Source organism: Triticum urartu, chromosome 4A (genome assembly GCF_056163025.1).
Source record: "Triticum urartu cultivar PI428250 chromosome 4A, HENAU_Tu73, whole genome shotgun sequence".
Taxonomy (NCBI): domain Eukaryota; kingdom Viridiplantae; phylum Streptophyta; class Magnoliopsida; order Poales; family Poaceae; genus Triticum; species Triticum urartu.
This window is the reverse complement of record NC_141876.1, coordinates 613,755,576-613,764,719: the sequence shown is the minus strand read 5'-3', so window position 1 is coordinate 613,764,719 and position 9,144 is coordinate 613,755,576.

Below are 9,144 nucleotides of genomic sequence, written 5' to 3'. Positions count from 1 at the left end.
AATATGAAGGGGTTTTCCATAGAAAAAATTCTCAGGTGATTTTGTTTTTTAGTTTGTGGGGTTTTCCTATCTGGTTAAATAAAATATGAGCGGGGTTTCTATAAAAAAATCCTCAGCGCATGTGCTACCCAGCCCTTACTAGCTCTCAGCCACTGACAGGAGGGCCACTGCCACGCTAGCTCCAGGTACGTATGGAGGCACCATATTTACATGGCCGGACAAGTTCGAACATCAGTTTCATGTATTTTGCAACTTTAGACACTAAACTGACCTCTCATGACAAGTTGAGGCATCTTCGATGTATTTAACTCATATAAAAACTGTATCCATATCCTCTCAATATCCTACTATATTTTCGGTGCCATACCGCCCATTTCCCTAAATACTCTAGCGCGGACGCTAAAAATGTCATACAATTTAAGGCTGCTCTGCAACACCCATCTGCCATGACCATTGACATTTTGCTTCCACACCCGGAGGTGTGGGTATTCTAATAAGGCAAAGCCAATAGCGCCATCATCAGCCTGCGTTATCTGACCGAGCATTGCCCCGCACTGCATACGGATAGGCTCTGACTATCCAAATTAAACTGAAGAATGACATCTCCAGTGCACAACCAATGAAGCACATTGCCCATAAGTGTTGCGGGAGTGTCCTGTTCATAAAGATCACGAGGATCGGCTATTGGCACGTTGCCCCATATGCCAGTGCTTGAGGAGTAAATGCTTACGTGACCCTGTCTCGAATGCATATGAGGGAGTCCTGGATTAGGGGGTCTCCGGACAGCCGGACTATATCCTTTGACCTGGCTGTTGGACTATGAAGATACAAGATTGAAGACTTTGTCTCGTGTCTGGATGGGACTCTATTTGGCGTGAAAGGCAAGATAGGCAGTACGGATATGGATATCTCCTCCTTTGTAACCGACCTTGTGTAACCCTAGACCTTTTCGGTGTCTATATAAACCGGAGGGTTTTAGTCCGTAGGACAACATACGATCATACCATAGGCTAGCTTCTAGGGTTTAGCCTCTCCGATCTCGTGGTAGATCAACTCTTGTAATACTCATATCATCAAGAATAAATCAAGCAGGACGTAGGGTTTTACCTCCATCAAGAGGGCCCGAACCTGGGTAAAACATCGTGTTCCCTGTCTCCTGTTACCATCCGCCTTAGACGCACAGTTCGGGACCCCCTACCCGAGATTCGTCGGTTTTGACACCGACATTGGTGTTTTCATTGAGAGTTCCTCTGTGTCGTCGCCGTTAGGCTTGATGGCTCCTACGATCATCGATAGCGACGCAGTCCAGGGTGAGACTTTTCTTCCCGGACAGATCTTTGTGTTCGGCGGCTTCGCACTGCGGGCCAACTCGCTTGGCCATCTGGAGCAGATCGAAAGTTACGCCCCTGGCCACCAGGTCAGGTTTGGAAGCTTAAACTACACGGCCGACATCCGCGGAGACTTGATCTTCGACGGATTCGAGCCCCTGCCTTGTGCGCCGCGCGGTCACGATGAGTACGATTTATCTCTATCATCGGACCATATTCAGGAGATCGCACCGGCAGCCGCTCCGAGCCTCAATTCCGAGCCAGTTGCGCCGTCCATGGACGGGTGGATGGACCCCGTCACGGAGGCTGTACCCTCAGCGGCGATCGAGCCAAATATCGACCTTACCCTTCACGAGAGCTGTGTTGGCAAACTGTCGGATCCTTCTCCGGCCAGGGACTCCGAACCGCCTGCGCCCGTGCCTGTCGAATCCAACTGGGCGCCGATCATGGAGTTCACCTCCGCGGATATCTTTCAGCATTCGCCTTTTGGTGACATACTGAACTCATTAAGGTCTCTCTCCTTGTCAGGAGAGTCCTGGCCGAACTATGTTTGGCAGGATTGGGATGCGGATGACGAAGAAATTCGCTGCCCACCCACCACCCACATAGTAGCCACTGTCGATGACTTAACCGACATGCTCGACTTCGACTCCGAAGACATCGACGGTATGGACGACGATACGGGAGTCGAAGAGGAATCACTGCCCACAGGGCACCGGACAGCCACCTCGTCATACGATATATACATGGTGGACACACCCAAAGAAGGCAATGGCAACGAGACAATGGAGGATGACCCCTCCAAGAAGCAACCCAAGCGCCGGCGTCAGCGGCGCCGCTCTAAGTCCCGCCAAGGCAAAAGTGGTGATACCGGCACCGGAGATAATAGCACTTCGGACAGTTCCGAAGACAACAACAATCCCCTCCAGCAAGATTTAGGGCAGGAGGATGGAGGAGCCAGCTCTCCTGAGAAAGCGGCAGATGGAGAGCCGGAGGATGATAATTACATGCCTCCCTCCGAAGACGAGGCAAGCCTCGACGATGACGAATTCGCCGTGCCAGAGGATCCCGTCGAACAAGAGCGCTTCAAGCGCAGGCTGATAGCCACGGCAAATAGCCTTAAGAAAAAGCAGCAGCAGCTTCAAGCTGATCAAGATCTGCTAGCTGACAGATGGACTGAAGTCCTAGCGGCCGAGGAGTATAAACTCGAACGCCCCTCCAAGAGTTACCCAAAGTGCAGGTTGCTACCCCGACTGGAGGAGGAAGCACCGAAACCTACATCCCCGGCGTATGACGCGGCTGATCGGCCACCTCGTGGCCGCGACAGAGAGATATTCCAGCCAAAAGCTCAGCCTGCACTCCGACGTCATTCAAATAAAAAGGCAGGGGAAATATGAGGGAAATATGCCCTAGAGGCAATAATAAAGTTATTAATTATTTCCTTACATCATGATAAATGTTTATTATTCATGCTAGAATTGTATTAACCGGAAACATAATACATGTGTGAATACATAGACAAATAGAGTGTCACTAGTATGCCTCTACTTGACTAGCTCATTGATCAAAGATGGTTATGTTTCTTAACCATAGACATGAGTTGTCATTTGATTAACGGGATCACATCATTAGGAGAATGATGTCATTGACTTGACCCATTCCATTAGCTTAGCACTTGATCGTTTAGTTTGTTGCTATTGCTTTCTTCATGACTTATACATGTTCCTATGACTATGAGATTATGGAACTCCCGTTTACCGGAGGAACACTTTGTGTGCCACCAAACATCACAACGTAACTGGGTGATTATAAAGGTGCTCTACAGGTGTCTCCAAAGGTACTTGTTGGGTTGGCGTATTTCGAGATTAGGATTTGTCACTCCGATTATCGGAGAGGTATCTCTAGGCCCACTCGGTAATGCACATCACTATAAGCCTTGCAAGCATTGCAACTAATAAGTTAGTTGCGGGATGATGTATTACGGAACGAGTAAAGAGACTTGCCGGTAACGAGATTGAACTAGGTATTCAGATACCGACGATCGAATCTCGGGCAAGTAACATACCGATGACAAAGGGAACAACGTATGTTGTTATGCGGTCTGACCGATAAAGATCTTCGTAGAATATGTAGGAGCCAATATGGGCATCCAGGTCCCGCTATTGGTTATTGACAAGAGAGGTGTCTCAGTCATGTCTACATAGTTCTCGAACCCGTAGGGTCCGCACGCTTAACGTTCGTTGACGATATAGTACTATGAGTTATGTATGTTGGTGACCGAATGTTGTTCGGAGTTTTGGATGAGATCACAAATATGACGAGGAACTCCAGAATGGTCCAGAAGTAAAGATTGATATGTGGATAGTAGTGTTTGATCTCCGGAAGGGTTCCGGAATTCACCGGAAGGGGTTCCGGATGTTTCCCGAAATGTTTGGGCACGAGAACACTTTATCTGGGCCAAAGGGGAAAGCCCACGAGGCTTTTGGAAAGTGCAAAAGGAAGTTTTGCGGAGACCAGAGGCTAGACGCCAGGAACCCTGGCGTCTAGGGGGTAGACGCCGGGAACCCTGGCGTCTAGCCCTGGAGTCCGAGAAGGACTCTTGCCTTTCGGGTGAAACCGACTTTGAGGAGGCTTTTACTCCAAGTTTCGACCCCAGGGCTCAACATATAAATAGGGAGGTAGGGCTAGCACCAAAGACAGATCAAGAAACACCAAGCCGTGTGCCGGCAACCCCATCCCCTCTAGTTTATCCTCCGTCATAGTTTTCGTAGTGCTTAGGCGAAGCCCTGCGGAGATTGTTCTTCACCAACACCGTCACCACGCCGTCGTGCTGCCGGAACTCATCTACTACTTCGCCCCTCTTGCTGGATCGAGAAGGCGAGGACGTCACTGAGCCGAACGTGTGCAGAACTCGGAGGTGCCGTGCTTTCGGTACTTGGATCGGTCGGACGTGAAGACGTACGACTACATCAACCGCGTTGATTTAACTCTTCCGCGAACGGTCTACGAGGGTACGTAGAAAACACTTTCCCCTCGCGTTGCTATGCATCACCATGATCTTGCGTGTGCGTAGGATTTTTTTTTGAAATTACTATGTTCCCCAACAGTGGCATCCGAGCCTAGGTTTTATGCGTTGATGTTGTGCACGAGTAGAACACAAGTGAGTTGTGGGCGATATAAGTCATACTGCTTACCAGCATGTCATACTTTGGTTCGGCGGTATTGTTGGATGAAGCGGCCCAGACCGACATTACGCGTACACTTAGGCGAGACTGGTTCTACCGACGTGCTTTGCACACAGGTTTCTGGCGGGTGTCAGTTTCTCCAACTTTAGTTGAACCAAGTGTGGCTACGCCCAGTCCTTGCAAAGGTTAAAACAGCACCAACTTGACAAACTATCGTTGTGGTTTTGATGCGTAGGTAAGCACGGTTCTTGCTTAAGCCTGTAGCAGCCACGTAAAACTTGCAACAACAAAGTAGAGGACGTCTAACTTGTTTTTGCATGGCATGTTGTGATGTGATATGATCAAGACATGATGCTAAATTTTATTATATGAGATGATCATGTTTTGTAACCGAGTTATCGGCAACTGGCAGGAGCCATATGGTTGTCGCTTTATTGTATGCAATGCAATCGCCCTGTAATGCTTTACTTTATCACTAAGCGGTAGCGATAGTCGTGGAAGCATAAGATTGGTGAGACGACAACGATGCTATGATGGAGATCAAGGTGTCGCGCCGGTGACGATGGTGATCATGAAGGTGCTTCGGAGATGGAGATCACAAGCACAAGATAATGATGGCCATATCATATCACTTATATTGATTGCATGTGATGTTTATCTTTTATGCATCTTATCTTGCTTTGATTGACGGTAGCATTATAAGATGATCTCTCACTAAATTTCAAGATAAAAGTGTTCTCCCTGAATATGCACCGTTGCCAAAGTTCGTCGTGCCCAGACACCACGTGATGATCGGGTGTGATAAGCTCTACGTCCATCTACAACGGGTGCAAGCCAGTTTTTGCACACGCAGAATACTCAGGTTAAACTTGACGAGCCTAGCATATGCAGATATGGCCTCGGAACACTGAGACCGAAAGGTTGAGCGTGAATCATATAGTAGATATGATCAACATAGTGATGTTCACCATTGAAAATTACTCCATTTCACGTGATGATCGGTTATGGTTTAGTTGATTTGGATCACGTGATCACTTAGAAGATTAGAGGGATGTCTTTCTAAGTGGGAGTTCTTAAGTAATATGATTAATTGAACTTTAATTTATCATGAACTTAGTCCTGATAGTATTTGCATATCTATGTTGTAGATCTATAGCTCGCGTTATTGCTTCCCTATGTTTTATATGTGTTCCTAGAGAAAACTAAGTTGAAAGATGATAGTAGCAATGATGCGGATTGGATCTGTGATCTGAGGTTTATCCTCATTGCTGCACAGAAGAAATATGTCTTTGATGCACCGCTAGGTGACAAACCTATTGCAGGAGCAGATGCAGTGTTATGAACATTTGGCTAGCTCAATATGATGACTACTTGATAGTTTAGTGCACCATGCTTAAATGGCTTAGAATCGGGACTTCAAAGACGTTTTGAACGTCATGGACCATATGCGATGTTCCAGGAGTTGAAGTTAATATTTCAAGCAAATACCCGAGTTGAGAGATATGAAGTCTCCAACAAGTTCTATAGCTAAAAGATGGAGGAGAATAGCTCAAACAGTGAGCATGTGCTCAGATTGTCTGGGTACTACAATCGCTTGAATCAAGTGGGAGTTAATATTCCAGATAAAATAGTGATTGACAGAATTCTCTAGTCACCATCACCAAGTTAGTAGAACTTCGTGATGAACTATGATATGCAAGGGATAACGGAAACGATTCCCAAGCTCTTCATAATGCTGAAATCGACGAAGGTAGAAATCAAGAAAAATATCAAGTGTTGATGGTAGACAAGACCACTAGTTTCAAGAAAAGGGCAAAGGGAAGAAGGGGAACTTCAAGAAGAACGGCAAGCAAGTTGCTGCTCAAGTGAAGAAGCCCAAGTCTGGTCCTAAGCCTGAGACTAAGTGCTTCTACTGCAAAGGGACTGGTCACTGGAAGCGGAACTGCCCCAAGTATTTGGTGGATAAGAAAGGATGGCAAAGTGAACAAAGGTATATTTGATATACGGATTATTGATGTGTATTTTACTAGTGTTCGTAGCAACCCCTCGGTATTTGATACTGGTTTAGTTGCTAAGAGTAGTAACTCGAAACGGGAGTTGCAGAATGAACATAGACTAGTTAAGGGTGAAGTGACGATATGTGTTGGAAGTGGTTCCAAGATTGATATGATCATCATCGCACACTCCCTATAATTTTGGGATTAGTGTTGAACCTAAATAAGTGTTATTTGGTGTTTGCGTTGAGCATGAATATGATTTGATCATGTTTATTGCAATACGGTTATTCATTTAAGTAAGAGAATAAATTGTTGTTCTATTTACATGAATAAAACCTTATATGGTTACACACCCAATGAAAATGGTTCGTTGGATCTCGATCGTAGTGATACACATATTCATAATATTGAAACCAAAAGATGCAAAGTTAATAATGATGGTGCAATTTATTTGTGGCACTGCCGTTTAGGTCATATTGGTGTAAAGCGCATGAAGAAAATCCATGCTGATGGGCTTTTGGAATCACTTGATTATGAATCAGTTGATGCTTGCGAACCATGCCTCATGGGCAAGATGACTAAGACTCCGTTCTCCGGAACAATGGAGCGAGCAACTGACTTATTGGAAATAATACATACTGATGTATGCGGTCCGATGAGTGTTAAGGCTCAAGGCAAGTGTCGTTATTTTCTGACCTTCACAGATGATTTGAGCGGATATGGGTATATCTACTTAATGAAACACAAGTCTGAAACATTTGAAAAGTTCAAAGAATTTCAGAGTGAAGTGGAGAATCATCGTAACAAGAAAATAAAAGTTTCTACAATATGATCGCAGAGGTAAAATATTTGAGTTAAGAGTTTGGCCTTCAGTTAAAACAATGTGAAATAGTTTCACTACTCATGCCACCTGGAACACCACAGTGTAATGGTGTGTCCGACCGTCATAACCATACTTTATTAGATATGGTGCGATCTATGATGTCTCTTACCGATCTACCACTATCGTTTTGGGGTTATGCATTAGAGACAACTGCATTCACATTAAATAGGGCACCATCTAAATCCGTTGAGACGACAACGTATGAACTATGGTTTGGCAAGAAACCTAAGCTGTCGTTTCTTAAAGTTTGAGGTTGCAATGCTTATGTGAAAAAGTTTCAACCTGATAACACTAGTAGAAAAAGGGCCTTTAGTCCCGGTTCGTAAGGGCCTTTTCCCGGTTCTTGAACCGGGACTAAAGGGTCGGTACTAATGCCCTGACCCTTTAGTCCCGGTTCAAACCAGAACCGGGACTAAAGGCCCTCCACGTGGCCGGTCCACCTTTAGTCCCGGTTGGTAACACCAAGCGGTACTAAAGGAAATTTTTTGAATTTTTTTTGAATTTTTTTTGATTTTTTTTGAATTTTTTATTTTCAAATTTCTGAATTATTTTAACCTCTAATCTCTAATCACCCCTCATCACTGCTCAATTTAATCTCTAATCACCCCTCATCATTCCAAATCATCTAACTTCCCGGACGGTCACCCATCCTCCCACTCCCCCAGCCTGAGCACGCTTAACTTCCGGGTTCTATTCTCCCTCGTTTCCAAGTCTGCACTCGTTGTTTTCCGGACAATAGTAAGATGTCAATCCTATTAACCCTCAGGAGTTTAGCTTGAGCATGAAGTCACACATTTCACTGTTTGAATTTGAAACTATTGATCTAAAAAACAATAATTTTTTAGTAACACTAATATTTCTTGAATAAGTAGTTTGACCATTGTTTGAACACAGTTTGACCATAGTTTGATCAGATTTGACCAAAATTCAAAAAAACTGAAATAATTATTTAATAACACTAATATTCTTGAATAATTATTTAGTAACACTAATACTTCTTGAATAAGTAGTTTGACCATAATTTGACCAGATTTAATGAAAATATTAAAAAACTAAAATTTGAGCATAACTTTTTTTCCTTTTGGAATTTGAGGATTATACAAATTTGCAAACAGGCCTCACCAACTCCCTCAGAACATCCGATCGCACACTAGACGGTGCCGGACTCTTTTGTCTGCGCTCTTCTGGAGCCGGACACTGGGAGCTTCGGGGGTTAGTGGGATTATCTTCTGGCCTCACCAGACTCGGAGAGGCCCTCCGCGACGACACTTCAGGGTCGCCCACTTCTGGAGCGGAGGAGTCCGGAGGAGGCGTTTCGCTCTCCATCATCTCTGGAAGAAGATCCTCTGAAGATGAGCTCATTTGAGAGGGGCTAAGGCCCGAACTGCTAAAGATATATGTAGTGGTTATTTTCTCAGAAGAAAAAGATGACATATCTGTATTGTTAAAGTATTCCGGGTCACTTACGACTCGTGGGAGAATTGATCCCCCCGTGGACTTTGTGCGGCAACAACACCCCCCAAGGTAGGACCCTCGGTGGGAGACTTCTTCTCCCATTTGGAAGCTCCAGCTTCCGAATCCCCGAGCGCGGTCCTTTTCCTCTTCCGGTCGTCTTCCTTCATGGAGACGCCCGCTCCCTCGGTTAGAATGGGCAGCGTTGGGGGCCCGTGTCCACCCTTACTGTCCTTCGCGGTATCTTCCATCGGATGTAACTTTTCAAGTAGATGATTTTTCATATAAAAAACTTTTTA